The sequence below is a fragment of the Quercus robur genome, chromosome 11 (assembly GCF_932294415.1).
Source record: "Quercus robur chromosome 11, dhQueRobu3.1, whole genome shotgun sequence".
Lineage (NCBI taxonomy): Eukaryota > Viridiplantae > Streptophyta > Magnoliopsida > Fagales > Fagaceae > Quercus > Quercus robur.
In genome coordinates, this window is record NC_065544.1 from 15482697 (window position 1) to 15499044 (window position 16348).

Genomic DNA, 16348 nt, shown 5'->3' on the forward strand with positions numbered 1-16348 from the left:
TGCATGAAGTAGACCCCAAAAACTACCTGTTTTTCCTGGGAAAAAAAAAAGTGAAGTATTTATTATGGTTTTTGGTATTTTCTTGATATCTCATCTGTTTTAACTTCAATTTTGGTCCGTCAACTATCGTTTCAAAGGGAAAAATAGGCCATACAAGATGATCCAAAATTCTACTCGATCGGATGGTTAGATAAAAAAGTCAACTTTTTTACGATGTTGTACTTTGTGACCCTTTGCTCCACTATCTGATCATGTTGTACTTATTTTGCACCCTTTTGGATTTAAGACTTGAAATTTGCACTCTCTCAATTCTTGGATTTTTGGCATTTGTTTTGAAGTGTGAATCAGGGCCGAACAAAATACAGTATTGACACGAATTTCACTTCAACACAATATTAACATCCCAAAAAAAAAAAAAAAATACAAATGCCTAGTCAAGCTTGAATTGATCAATAAAGGTTCTCCGGCTACCATCATTTATTCATGGCTAATTATTTTCCTTGGGTGGCCTCCATTAATGTACTTGGTTCACACCTACTGGCTTATTAGTTGGCAACATATCACATGCAATTACCAAAATGATTAGGTTGAAGTTTACTAATATTATATTACTTAATAATTTTTAATCAAAAACTTTACCACTGGATTGCATGTTCTGCATGTCTTATTACATATGTGAAATTTTGTTGTAGGGTTGGGTCAAAACGTTTGCAATCAAAAAGCTTAGTGAACAAGTCGGCCTTCTGATCATCAGTGTGGATGAACTCAAGAGTGAGTGTGCCATCTTTAATAGGTTCCTAAATGAAGTGGTGTCATATCTCTATATGTTTTGTTCGAGAATATTGAACAAGATTTTTAGAGATGTTAATGGCATTGGTATTGTCACAATAAATGGTAAGATATTCTTGATGAATACCATAATCAAGGAGGAGTTTTTGCATCCACAGAAGTTGGGTGCAATAGTTACCGGCAACGATGTATTCAACCTCAGCAGTGGATAAGGAGATGGAATTCTACTTCTTATTCATCCAGAAGACAATATTATTACCCACATAAAAGCAACCCCCGATGTACTTTATCAATCATCAGCATTCCCAACCTAGTCCGCATCAGAATACCCAGCTAAGACATCATTTGTATCCTTGCTATACCACACTTTGAAATCAGCAATGACTTTGACATATTTTATGATTCTTTTTAAAGCAATCATATGAGACTCTTTAGGGTTTGCTTGGTATCTAGCACACACTCCTACACTGTAACTAATGTTAGGTTACTAGCAGTAAGGTAAATGAGACTACCTATCATGCATCTACATAAGGAAGAATCAACACTTTTGCCTAACAAGTCAACAATGAGTTTAACATTAGGGCTCATGGGGGTTCTAACAGGACTAGCGATTTGCAAACCAAACTTTTTCACAAGATTTTTAGTATATTTAGATTGAGATATGAATATACCTAAGTCTTGTTGACGAATCTGCAAGCCAAGGAATTGATTCAACTCTCCAATCATGCTCATCTCGAACTCAGCCTGCATAAGCTTCCAGAAGTTATGAGCAAGTTCATCCTTTGTAGACTCGAAGATGATATCATCAACATAGACTTGAGCTACTATCAATTCGCCATTCTCCTTTTGATCATCTTGAGTTTGATCAGCTTGTCCTCTAGTGAGACCAGGTATTCTGTAAGCCGGTCATACCAAACTCTAGGTGCTTGCTTTAGTCCATATAGAGGTACAACACATGATCCGAAAAGTGTGGATCAATGAATCCTTTAGGCTGAGCAACATAGACATCTTCTTTAAGAAACCCGTTCAAGAATGCAGTCTTCACATCCATTTGTTAAAGCTTGAACTTCAGGTGACAAGCTAAGGTTAGGAGAACCCTAATGGATTCCATGCGAGCTACATGAGCAAATGATTCATCAAAATCCACTCCTTCCACTTGAGAGTATCCTTAGGCCATTAGAGGAGCCTTGTTGTGAATCACGTTTCTCTCCTCATTAGTTTTATTGCGGAATATCTATTTTGTACCAATGATGTGCTCTCTTTTCGGTTTAGGTATCAGGGTCCAGACATCATTCTTTTGAAACGGGAGCAGTTCATCATGCATGGCCTCAATCTAGCTTTCATCTTAGAGGGCATCCTCAACCTTGGTGGGTTTAACCTACGACAAATAGCAAGAATAAGACACAAAGTTAGTAACACATTTATCAGCTGTACGCTTTCTTAGTGTAAGTTCGTTCATATTTCCCATAATAACTTCAGGAGGGTGATTTAGCTTGATCCTTGAGGAAGGTCTTTTCTCTTCATGAGATTCAGACTCAAGTGATGTAGGAATATCTGCTAAGACTTCTACAGCACTTGGAGTGCTTGGAGTACTTGGGGTACTTGGAGAAATGGGCTCTTGATCAACTTCTTCTTGAACAACCTTAGGCTCTGAAGGAAGAATTGCCTTAGGTATTTCCTCACCACTTTTCTTAGAACCAGAATCTAAAACTTCATCAATAACAATATTGACAGTTTCCATTACCTTCTCGGTTCTTTTGTTGTACACCTGATAAGCTTTACTTGTGGAGAAGTATCCTAGAAATATTCTTTCATCACTTTGGGAGTCAAACTTTCCCACATTTCTCTATCCTTAAGGATGAAATAAATACTTCTAAAGATTCTAAAATACTTTACATTCGACTTTTTTCCCTTCCACAATTCATAGGGAGTCTTCTTTGTACCGGGTCTGAAATATATCCTGTTAATTGTATGACATGTAGTGTTCACTGCTTCTTTCCATAAATTTCTAGCCACATCTTTATTGTGTAACATTGCTCTAGCTATCTCCTGAATGACTCTGTTTTTTCTTTCTACAATACCATTTTGCTGAAGAGTAATAAGAGCAGAGAATTCTTGAGGTATACTTTCATTTCATGGTATGCAATTTGTGAACACATCACAAATTAGTTGATTTTCATAGACCTGTTACTCTTTTGCATTTATTTTTGGTTTCATGATTTAAAAAAAAAAAAAAATCTTATCTTTAGAATGCTACAAATGTGCAGTGAAGTTACTAAACTAATTTTTAATATCCCAAAATGTATATGTTTCTTTACTCTAATTTATTTTACTTTTTTCTTTATAATATATGTACAACATTCTTCAAAACCATTTTACATAAAATATCATATAATTCTTTGTGCATCGCATAGGCAACTTCCTAGTTGTATTAGTAGATAGGGAATACATTTTTTTAATAAACATTCTTTTGGGTGGTTGAAAATAAACTTAAGGTCCATTTGAATTAAAGAGAGGAGGAAAGGGAATAGAGTAAAGTTTGTTAAAAATAGACTAATTTTAAACCAAATTTATTATACTCTACTCTATTTCTTTCTCTTTCTCTTAATTCAGACAGACAGTAAACCTAAAACAAAACTATCCCAGCCAGACCGTAGACCTAAAACAAAACTATCCCAGCCTGTTTTCCACTCTCATTTGGGTCCCATCAACCCATGACAGGCACATCACGGGTTGTGAGTGTCTCTTAGGAATTTAGGATAGACTATAGAGTTCATGTTTTATCGGAAATCGGAATAGTCTTGTTGTCTTAGCTCAGTAAGCCACTCAAACTCACACGTACTCCAACAACAACACAATAGCAATCACTACATCAACAGCAGCACAGCCAGGTATCTCCAAAATCCTTCCACCTTCTGTATTATTATTATTATAATCTGTTTGTTGATAGGGTGTTCCATAAGACCCTCGTGGTGAATGTCTAGCATCAAATGAGCACCTTCTGTTTCTATTTCTTTCATCACTTGCACATTTACACAATTACACACACACACATCAACACTTACGACCACGTGCCACAAACCCCAAGACACGGACCATAATCAGTAATCACCGCAGTATACCACCATACACGGTGTCTCAATCACTACCCAATTTTGAAGCACAAGAAAAGTGTTGATGTGACTTAACTTATTTTTAAGGGTGATTTCTCTTCATTTTCGCCTAAATTGGGTGCAAACAAAAAGTGGGCTCGGATGGATTTCAACTTATTTTTAGGGGTGATTTCTCTTCATTTTCGCCTAAATTGGGTGCAAACAAAAAGTGGGCTCGGATGGATTTCTTTTCCTTCCCTTTTAACCCTCTTTTGAGTCTTTTCTCTTCTTGATACGTGTATGTACTTGGATGTGGTTTGGAATCCTCTGTTTTAGGTGATTATTATTAGTGTCCTCTGTTTTAGGTGTTTGGGAAGATCTCTATTGTAACGTTAGGATTGTTGGTTAGTTTGGATTGTTTTTCAATTGTGAGTCCCTAGCACATTGGGTTGTTGTGCCACAGTATCCCTTCATATTAGGAAGAAGTCCTTGTTTTTCGTTTTTGTTGTTATCAATTGCTGTATTTAAGCAGTAAGACAATAATAAATAAATCATCAGAGAATTAATTTCGAGCTAAGCCTCAAGAGTTCAGGGTTTCCTCTGTTAAATCCAATTCTTATCTTTATTTTCCCTATTGTTATCACCAAAGAACCATCATAGGTAAGGATACTGTCTTATACGTACCACTTCTCTTTTGTCCTCCAAGCAACAAAAAAAGATTGGCTTTCTGTTCTTTTCTCTCCGATTCTACCATATCCAAACGGGGTGAAAAAGATAAGATCAAGTCGGTTAAAATAGTCCACCAATGGCTGTGTGCTATTCTTTTCTCTCTTCATCTATCATCATTTCATCTCCCTACCTCTCTCACTCTCTACCTCTCTGCTGTCACTCTCTTCATCTCTCGTCTCTTTGCCTCTCTCACATTAACAACCACCACCCTCACAAAACCCGCCACCCAAAATCTGTTGAACAAAGTTCTGTGTCTGTGAAGAGGAAGCTCACGAAGAAGCATATATACGAAGAAGAAAGCTAAGTAAAACGTAAGGTTTCAATCAATCCAGGTGGCACCTAAACTCAACGTTTTGCTTAATGAAGATTGTTCTGTTGTTAAGTGAAACGGTGCGTTTGGTCTGATTTAAGAGCTGTTAGTTAGGCGCGAGAATTAGTTGGTGATTAGTTTAACCAGCTCTAACAAACTTTCCCCAATCTTTCCAGAACTGTAATCCGCATAATGTGGGCGGTTAATCTAAGTGTTTAGGTGTATATAAACTACTCTGGGTGTATAATTATTCTTCATGTAATTCAGTGTTATCAATACAAGTTTCTAGATTCATCTTCTCTCTCTGACTTTCTCTCCCTTTCTCACACTTTCTCCAGTTTCTCAGATATTTTCTATTCTGTGTTTTAGCTGTGTTTGTGATTTGTATTCACTATTAACACAGTCTGTGATTCTGAGTTTTCATCAAATCAACCTAGCCACCACCGGCCAACGTAACCACACTCCAAATCAACCCAACCACCACGACTATAACCAACAAATCAACTCAAATTGCATGCCACATCCACCAAATCAACCCAAATCGTGCGCCACAGCCATAACTCAAACTCACCGATCCAACTCAGATCCATAGCGAGTCCGACTCACTCTCACAAGACTAACTGTCCAATCAAATCTCTGCCATTATAGACCGCCATGACGTTCCATTACACTATTACAAATCCATCTCTCGATTCGCCTCAACGACGCTATTTTGGCATAAGCACAAGCGCTCGTCGGCGCTTAAGTGTCACTCCAAAACTTCGTTGGGTGGAACTGCTCCAGGAGGCTTTAGCTTGAGTTTTCGATTTGTTTGAGTTGATTTCTTCTTCTTCTTCTTCCTCTCTCTCTTCTCTGGTTTTTTTTTTTTTTTTTGGGTGAGAGTTAGAGAAAGAGAGAGAGAGAGAGAGTCAGGGGAAGAGAGAGGAAGAGGGTGAGGGAGGAGAGAAAAAAAAATTATTTTAAAAATCAAATAAAAAACTACAGTAACGACGTCCATACGGTTTTATTTTGGTACCAGAGTTTTTTATTTTTTTTATTATTTTATTTATTTATTTATTTATTTTACTTGCTAATTTTTCAAAACAACTCATTTCAGATTATTTATTGGACAAATTACAACTTATCCATCTATGATTTGACCAAAATTTAAGTTGTTTATTTATAATTTAAAAGTTGCCCCCTCGAGGTTCAATTTATTAGGCATCCGTAATCCACATCAGATTATCTATTGGGTAAATTACAATTTACCCATTTGTGATTTGGTCGAAATTTAAATTGCCTACTTATACTTTAAAAGTTGGTATTTTGCCCACATCCTAAACCTATCTCTATACTTTCACGTTTAAAAACACAAAACATAAAAATCAGGATCTAAAAGCATATTTCTTAAAATAATGAAGTTTTGACTTAAGAACATTCTTCCTCTAATGAAATTTGTTGTATGTTTGATTTGGTAGTGTGTGGGCCAAGAATATGATCAGGTTGCCCTTCAATTCTTTTGGTAGTGAGTGAGCCAAGAAGTGAGATTAGCAATGGAGAACCTTAGTGCATAGAACGTGCGTAGGGAGATCTTCAACCAAATATTCATTTTGTGAACATTTTGTATGCAACCCAAAAAATCAACTAAACTAAAATCAACCCAGAATTTAAAAACGAAAAGCTAAACCCACAAAATCAACCAAAACTAAAAACCCAGAATTTTTGAACATAAACCCAAACCAAAAACTAAACCCAGAAATCTTGAACATAAACCAAAAATTAAACCCATAAATTTTGAACATAAACCCATAGCCATTGCAACCAAAAATTAAAACCAAATTAAACACACCACAAATTTCTTGTTAATTGTTATGGCTGATGATGGCTATGGGGAGTTGTTTATATAATTTTAATGGGTTGGATGAAAAATATAAGTAATGAGATATAGGGTGAATTCTGAAATAGTACGTTAAAATATATAAAGTGAATTTTTTGGATTGCAAAACCCTAAAATTTTTAGGAACTTGGATGTGAATTTAAAACCTAGATCACCTTAAAACAATACTTATTTAACGTGGACTGATAATTCGTTGAACCAATACTTTGATGAATGCGATTCTTTAATTAGACCATTTAAGCATATGATTTGATTGAGCCATCCATACTTGGTGGATTCTTTGTAACTTGTTGTTGAGGTTTATTTTTTGTGCATAGCCACGTGTTGTCCTATTGGAAGGGTGACCTTGTTAGACCTGAATTTGTCTGGGAGTTGATTTCGGAACTTGACATTGATCCGCATAGGCCAATGGATTTTGGTGAGTTTTTAGGCCTACAAAATGAGTAAAGACCAAAGTCTAAGAATCATGATAATGGTTGAAATAAATTAAAAATATGTGTTTGATATAATAGTTTTGATTAATAATTGTAATAATAATTGAGATAAAGTAATATGTATTTAGCGTAATAGCATTGTTTTAGTTATGAGTTAAAGTTCTTAATAATGTATATTAAGTGATGTTCAATATTAGAGAATAATCAATTGTCATATGTCCAACAATGGGATGGGTCCAAAATATTTCATGTCCGGCTGTGGTATAATTCATGTTTAACATAATAAGATATGTCCAACAAGGGTTTATGTTCAAATAATGTATATCTAGCTGAGGTTTATGTTCAAATAATATATGTCAAATAGTTTATGTCTAGCTGTGGTCTATGTTCAAATAATGTTTGTCAAGCAGAGGTTTATATTCAAATAATATATGTCCAACAGTGAAAGATTAATTTATTAGTATATGTTTTTATTATTGAAACACTAGTGAGATCGTGTTTATTAAATAGTAATGTAATATTAAAGTAATTTTTATTTAAAGGTGAAGTAATCGTGTACTTAATAATGTAAATTTAGAGATATGGAAACATAGTCACTTATTTTTGTATGGTTTGTAGCTCCAGTTATATAGCATCAGTGAATTGATAATATTCTAGTAGCATGACTCCAACAGTGGAGAGACAGTATGCCATGATAACTTCAAGATTGAAGGCGAAAAAAATTGCTCTAGGAAGGGTGGCCCAGTGGTGTGAGATCCCACGTGCATGCATGAGGTCCCTCGTTCGAGTCGTGGCGGGTACCATGTGGGGGGTGGGTTCCTAGCATGCATTGTGCCTCCTCTACTGGCTCTCTTAGGGTGCTAGGGTGAGGTATATGGCACTCCGGTCACAATAGCTATGACTCAATTCAACATTTCTTAGTGAGGGGATGTCCCTATTGGGTCATGCCCTGGGGGTAAGCCATATATGGTCGCCCTTGCCCCCCCCCCCCCCCTCCCCTTTGATTATTAAAAAAAAAGGGGGGGAAATAGTTGCAATTGAAGGGAGAGATAATATGTAGAGACTGGATAATTTTGTCCCCTTTATCATGCACTTAAATGAATTTCCCTTTAATAATGCTCTTTTAGTTATTAGTGAAGTTATGAATACTATTGCCTTCTATGAGAAGGGCTTTAATATGAGGTCTAGGTGCTTTCTAGGAGAAGAGCTTCACTATTAGAAGTTTATGCCTTCCTTGAGAAGGGCTTTTAGTATGAATGTTTGATATTTCTTGAGAAGTATGAAGATGGTAAAAGATATAGATGTGTTGTGGGATGTAGTACTTGTGTTGCTTTCCAAGAGGAAAGATTTTGTAAGAGAAATGGAGAAGGAGATGTGTTTATGGGTAGTAAAATGAATGAATTTCAGAATGAGAGAGTATGAGAGTGGAGTTTTGAAGAGTTGTGGTGTAATAATGTATGAAATTGTGTGTTTAAGGCTTTAGCTTGATTCTCTTTATATAGAGCCAAGTTTGAAACTAAATCAGCTCAGCTAGAGGAAAGACTAACAAAAAAGGAACGATTTTAGCAAGAAAAAGATAGTTTCTTTAGTTGGTTTTGATTTTTAGCCAAATAAGAAAACTCTATAATGTCAAGGTTGTTGGACTAGTTGTCACTTCTGCTCTAAAATAGCTGTCACAGCTGTCTGAAAAAGTTTTCATAAGATTGCTGTTGCTTGGAGCTAAAGTAGATGAGGCCAGCTGAATGATGTCAGGCTGTTGGAAAGAATATTTATAATTTATTTCATGAATTTAGCTAAAAATGGTAAAATCTCTTTTAAGGATATCTTGTTGTTTTGGGTATAGCAGCTAGCTGCTGGGATTGAGCATTAAACGGCTGAGGATGTCATTTTCAGCTAGGTGTCAAGTGTTGAACACACTGCTAGTGATCTGTTGGAAATGTTTCCTTTTCTGGGTATTTATATTTTTGGTCCATGATTCTATTACAATACATTTTTAGTAAGTAATAAGATGATTAATTGATAGTAACTGAAGATTCAGAGATCTATTCAAGGTCTCATTATGCTGTGACTTAATCTTGGTGAGCAAGAAGAGTATTTAATGCTCCGCTCAGGCATCTAGAGGGAGAATATTTGGGTTGATCTTGCATATAATGTTGGATCAAGTTTGAGATTATGGTAGATGGAAGCTGGATATTAAAGATGTAAGGACTCAATTTGTAACGATCCCAAACTGGTATTGGGTTCGTACGTTAAAGGCCTAAACAATAAATTTGTAGAGAGTGGGCTGAAAGGCTAGGCCTTGATCACTGGATAGTGGTTAGTCATGGTGTTCATGGTGATCGCACAGAGATGAGCTGTGCTTGTCCAAGAAGATTTTCTCCTCGGCATGACCTGGGTGGCTCTGGTTCTTGACCATCGTCCCCCCCTACTCTATGGATTGCTTCCTTCTCCTTTTATACTAGCCTTTACCTTCCCTCCAGCGTCCACGTGTAGGTTTAGCTTTCTGGGGCTGATACTTGTCCTATCAGCCCATATCCAAAGTGGTTGGGAGTGGTTGTAAAAGCTGAAAAACATTGCTTTGTCTGGCGTAGAGTATTTAATTGCAGTAATGACAGCTTTTCCCTTATCTTTTGTCACCACACTGTTCAAGGGTCCTTTTCCCATCAATGCGGAGGTGTTTAATTTTTTCATGAATCGCACCTATACCGTACTCGCCCTTTCTTCTAGGAGCGCTTTGGGGTGCCGAAGACAGAATCGTCCTCAGTTATATCTCTAGGCCATGTGGACTTTCGTTGTATGGTGGGCCGGGGTCACAAATTCTCTGGCCCCACAATAGCCCCTCAAAATCTTGCTGTCCGGCCCCTCGGACGGAGATGAGGGTTTTGGTGACGTCGGGCCTATGTCACGGCTTGCCAAGCCTCATCCTTCATCAATGCCGGTGCCTTTTCATTTGCTTGGGACATGCTCCTGGTTATGAGACATTCCCTTAGCTTTACTCATGCCGCATTCTTGCCGTTTCGGTGCATGAGGTGCATCTTTAATAAGTTCCCTTTACGAGGCAATGCAAATCCAATGGTTGAAGACGGCGTTGGGAGTTGGGTGGGACTTATCTCGTTTGTAACTTTTCTTAGAGATTTGTATAGAGTAAATGCCACCAGGCTTGCCCCCCATATAAGAAGTGCGGTGGGAAGTCATTTTCTTTATTCATAGACCCTTTAAGCCTTCCAAATCCCTAACTTTCCAGTTGTGCCCATAGCCCCTGTTACTAGTGTGACTGAGCCCTAGGGAGTGATATGGTCAAGTCTGGGATGAGGGCAAAGGGACCACACCTTCTCCATAAGTATTGGGTTTCCCCGAGATTCCAGATGGTCTAGTCAGGGCAAGGGAGACTAAGACTCAAGACACTTCTTCCTCTTGACAAGGCAAGAAAGGAGCCTCTTCTTCCTTCAGCCAAAATCTGAAGCAGGTGGAGGTCGCATCAGATTTTTGGTGTGACAGCACTGAGGTTTCTCATCGTCGGTACCATCTGCTCTCTCTTGAGCACTGCTAATATGATACCTGCTTGATTGCAGTCAGAGCTGGTACGGGGGTTAGGCTCAACTGCTTCTTCCTCTTTTCCATCACTGGGGCCACTTATGTGCCTCCGCTTCTTCTTCTCTTCCATCACTGGTGCCGTCCTGACGTGCTTAGTTGCTGCTAGGGCAAAATTTTGAAGGATTTATCGTTTCCCTGTATTCTTTTTCTTTTTTCTTTTCTTTTTGCTTCTGTATTTAGCTTCTGTTGTAGGCTTGTTTAAGCCCCTTATTGTACGCTGTACTACTTCTTTGTCTAATAAAAGATGACTTTATCTCATTTTGCGTGTTCTTTCATTTCTTCCATAATTATTTTGTGAATGGATGTGTTGGTATCCTTTTCTTTCGAACAATACTTAGGGCCGAAACCCTTATTAACAAATGGCTATCACTTTGAACTTATTAAAACTGACAGGCACAATAATGTAGACTTGAAGTAGGTTAGCCATATGAGACTGACCGAAATAACTGCTGAATGCTCTGTATTGCATATGGGGTGATCACCCGAGAATGGGTAACCTAAAATGAACCATCCAAGAGGGTCACCAAGCACTAGGAGGCTTTGTCACGTTCCTGACAATATTCATAGCCCCTATAGGTTTGAGTTGGAGGACCATGCAATACCTTGGTTCTGTCTAAAACTTATAGTTTTTGCTTAAAGTAGTTGGTTTCCCCATAGGTTTGAGTCCGAGGACCATGCAATACCTTGGTTCTGTCTAAAACTTATAGTTTTTGCTTAAAGTAGTTGGTTTTCCCATAGGTTTGAGTCCGAGGACCATGCAATACCTTGGTTCTGTCCAAAACTTATAGTTTTTGATTAAAGTAATTGGTTTCCCTATAAGTTTGAGTCCGAAGACTATGTAATACCTTGTTTCTGTCCAAAACTCAGATTTTCTTTAAGTAGTTGGTTTTCCCATAGGTTTAAGTCCGAGGACCATGCAAGGCCTTGGTTCTGTCCAAAACTCATATTTTCTTTAAGTAGTTGGTTTTCCCTTAGGTTTGAGTCCGAAGACCATGCAATACCTTGATTCTGTCCAAAACTTAGATTTTTTTTAAGTAGTTGGTTTCCCTATAGGTTTGAGTTCGAGGACCATGTAATACCTTGGTTCTGTCCAGAACTTAGATTTTCTTTAAGTAGTTGGTTTCCCTATAGTTTTGAATCTGAAGACCATGTAATACCTTGGTTCTGTCCAAAACTTAGATTTTCTTTAAGTAGTTGGTTTCCTCATAGGTTTGAGTCTGAGGACCATGCAATACCTTAATTCTGTCCAAAACTCAGATTTTTTTTAAGTAGTTGTTTTCTCCATAGGTTTGAGTCCGAGGACCATGCAATACCTTGGTTTTGTCCAAAACTCAGATTTTCTTTAAGTATTTGGTTTCCCCATAGGTTTGAGTCCGAGGACCATGCAATACCTTGGTTTTGTCCAAAACTCAGATTTTCTTTAAGTATTTGGTTTCCCCATAGGTTTGAGTCCGAGGACCATGCAATACCTTGGTTCTGTCAAAAACTTAGATTTTCTTTAAGTAGTTGGTTTCCTCACAGGTTTGAGTCCGAGGACCATACAATACCTTGGTTCTGTCCAAAACTCAGATTTTTTTTTTAAGTAGTTGGTTTTCCCATAGGTTTGAGTCCGAGGATCATGCAATATCTTGGTTCTATCCAAAACTCAGATTTTCTTTAAGTTTCGAGGATTACCCCCTCGACCAAGGTGTGGGGCGTTGACTTGATGTTGGAAGCCCCTAGAACTGCCTGAGCCACTGGCACTTCGTAGTGTAGCCCCTAGTGGGAGCTGCGCTAAGGCAACCACCGCGCGCTGCTAGACATAATAGAGGGGTTTTCGTAGACCCTTGTTTGACAGGAGCTTAATCCTACCACCGCCTGTGCCAACGCACAAGCCTTTCCCACAGACGGCGCCAATTGTAAGGACTCGATTTGTACCGATCCCAAACTGGTATTGAGTTCGTACGTTAAAGGCTCAAACAATAAATTTGTAGAGAGTGGGCTGAAAGGCTAAGCCTTAGTCACCGGATAGTGGTTAGTCATGGTGTTCATGGTGATCGCACAGAGATGAGTTGTGCTTGCCCAAGAAGATTTTCTCCTCGGCACGACCTGGGTAGCTCTGGTTCTTGACCATCGTCCCCCCCCCCCCCCCCACTCTATGGATTGCTTCCTTCTCCTTTTATACTAGCCTTTACCCTCCCTCCAGCGTCCACGTGTAGGTTCAGCTTTCTAGGGCTGATACTTGTCCTATCAGCCCATACCCAAAGTGGTTAGGAGTGATTGTAAAAGCTGAAAAGTATTGCTCTGTCTGGTGCAGAGTATTTAATTGCAGTAATAGTAGCCTTTCCCTTATCTTTTGTCGCCACACTGTTCAGGGGTCCTTTCCCCATCAATGCGGAGATGTTTAGTTTTTTCATGAATCGCTCCTATACCGTACTCACCCTTTCTTCTAGGAGCGCTTTGGGGTGCCAAGGATAGAATCGTCCTCAGCTATATCTCTAGGCCATGTGGACTTTCGTTGTATATCCTCGGCAATATCTCTCCTCGGCTCGGACCTTGGGCCCTAATGTAAAGTGGGCCGGGGTCACAAATTCTTTGGCCTCACAAAAGATATTATGAATATTTTATATTTGAAGATTAAAGATAGCCAATTAGATTTAGGCATGTGTTTGAGTTGGATTTTAGCTGAAAATAGTAATGTAGTTTATATGAAATAATATGATTAGGTTTCCAAATTCGTATAGGATCAACTGGAGATTGAATGAATAGTTACTTGGTCAAATGGGACGGTTCTTAAAAACATCTGCTTATATTATTTCAAATAAGTTATTTATCCAATTTTAAAAATTAATTTCATAAATAGTTTGAGATTTGGTCATTCAAGAAGGAAAAAAAAAAAGAAAAAAAAGAAGAAGAATAAAAATGTTTTATGAAGGAAAGAAATCAACAAATACAATGTCATTCACAATTTATTAATTTTTAGTGTGCGTTTGGCTCCAAATTAAAATGCTAGCTTATTTTACTATTTAGCTTATTTTTGCTACTATTCATGAGTCTTACTATACTTTTTAGTACTATTCATGGATCACACTATACTATTTTAGCTAATTTTTACCTTTATCTACATTACTTTCAGCAAAAAAATTTTAGTTTCAACAAAATAATCAAATCCCAAACAAACCCTTATTTCAAAATTGTATATGCTATTTTATATAAAGTTATTAGCACCCAATGACCCACTGACCTACGCTCTAAACCAAGTCAAGTTCCAATCCAAGTATAAGAACTATGCTTAAAATCCATCCAGCGCACTAAACCAAGTCAAGTTCCAATCCAAGTATAATAACTATGCTTAAAATCCATCCGTCAAAACCACATAGATCAACCCCAAAAATGTCCAATCCAATGACCATAGCCTAGCTCGAAATTTAAAGCCCCTAAACCATTATGGCTAAAAACCAATTATCCCGATCCATATCAGATTGATTTTTGACCCAATGGCCTAATAAATAAACCAAGCCAACCTAATCCATGACCCAACAACCCCTAAGCTTTACCGAATTACACAAACAGCCTACATTTTATAAAATTAGATTTGTACCCACATAATTTTCTAAAACTACACTAGACCACCACTCTTCACATAAATATACCAAGACCACACTGTTTTTGCAACTTTACCCCATACTCTAACTTAATCATAATCAAGCTTTATCAAAATCATAGAAAGTCCCACATACTTCACTAAAATTACAATTTTACCTTTAATCCCTAGGAAAATTATGATAACCCCAAGACCTTAGAAAAATTATGAAAACACCTGAAATGCCAAGAGATTACCAGAATAATCACAAAACCCCAAATATACCAGATTAACCCTAAACATTCCAAAAGCAACAAAAATACCCTCTAAATATATGAAATTATCTGATTGATCCAAGATTAGACTAAAATTAATATAATGCCCCTAAGACCACCAAAAGAAACTTGGTGAACCCTAAACTTCATAGAAATGACTGAAATACCCCTGGGATCACCAAAAACACATTACAAACCCTTAACCTCACCCAAAAGACCGAACCGATCCTGAATTTCCCCAAAATCACCTAAATGTCCTTAGGAACAATAAAATGACCAAAGTGCCCATGAGCACCACACTTAAGGTTTGTTATTATGCTAAATTTAGGTGCCTTATGCATTTTCCCTATTTCTTATAGTGATTTTATTATTTTCCTAAAATAAAATGATAAATCTATACAAAATATAAAATTGAAGCGTTTGACCATTTATTGACCTTTGTAGACACCTCATTTTGTAGCCATTGCGACCCGAGCCCTCATTCCCCAGTGACAACATCACTCAGAGGCCCAAGGTTGATTTAGGGCCCAAACTTGTAAACTTTGACTTAAGAGATATTTTTGGAAAAGAAAATGTACAAGGAAACCCTAAGCATGCATACACATATAGGGAGTATGCACATGCATCTGGGGTTCCAAAATACCTACAAGGAAAGTTTTTGGGCATAAATTCATGTAGAGCGAATCCCACATCGTCTAGGAGCCACCTTGCACCCCTCTATGATCACTATAAAAAGCCATCAAAGGCTCTTTTACATGAGACAAAAAAGATACCAAATTCACTAGAAAATAGTGAATCAAAGAGGATTTTTAAAATTTTTTTTTTTTTTTATTATTATAAATTTTTTTAGACTAAAACATCCTCAAGTTAAAGTTTACTTGGTTGAGAACTATTTTGGTCTTGGTCTTTAAGTTCTAAAGTTTACCAACCTTCTTGGTTTTGTTCTTGATTAGATTGACTAAGGGGAACGGCTATATTAAAGCTCTAAAGAGTCTAGTGTATAAGGTAAAGGTCTAACTTTGTCTCCTTCATTTTTGTTTTTTATTTGTTTGTTTTTTGTGTTTTGATTACTTCACTGCCTCCATCTTTAGTTTAGGTTGTTTAGTGTTTGTATTATAAGCATGATAGGTTGCTAGGTTTCATGCTCCTCATAAAACACACATGTACCAAACATACAACTATGGTTTTTCACACAATGAAACATGTTGTTTGAAACATGATACATAACACATTTTTTGCTTTATGGATACTATAAATGTGTGTTTTAACAATACTTTTTAAACCACAATTTTCACATCATTTTAAATAACGATACTCCAAAACTCTAACCAAATGGCTATTTTCTTCCTTTCATATGTTTAGTTTTAGTTTGGTTTAGTTTCACATGTTTAGTCTTAGAGTCAGTAGGATAACATGCTTTGCTTTGTTTAATTGTTAGATGAGTGATTAGGGTTTTATGCTTTGTTAAATAGCATGAAGATGCATTGATGTATAGGTGCTGTGATGCAGTGAGGTAAGTCATGCATGATTACATGAACATGCATTTGATTTAGATGTTGAACATGCTTCCTTGGTTTGAATGATGGATATGTTTATTTGATGAACATGATGAATGTGCTTGATGTTAATACCTACATGATGCTATTGCCTTATGATTATTTGTGTGTACTGCTTGCTCCCCTTGGAT

The 16348-nt window shown here is 37.2% G+C and overlaps 1 protein-coding gene across 7 annotated transcripts in view; it reads left to right on the top strand.

Annotated features, from left to right (window-relative positions):
- Positions 1 to 3453: 3453 nt before the first annotated feature.
- The window catches only part of LOC126705794 (ankyrin repeat-containing protein ITN1-like), a 73633-nt gene continuing 60738 nt past the window's right edge, over positions 3454 to 16348 (top strand). Inside the window, exons 1-3 of one of the 7 annotated variants that reach the window (XM_050405002.1) lie at positions 3455 to 3680; positions 7114 to 7214; positions 15615 to 15666. The gene's annotated coding sequence lies outside the window, so the exon portion shown is untranslated. Of the gene's footprint in view, positions 3681 to 7113; positions 7215 to 15614; positions 15667 to 16348 lie in introns of all 7 variants that reach the window. The other 6 variants (XM_050405000.1, XM_050405004.1, XM_050405001.1 and 3 more) reach the window with 6 other exon arrangements.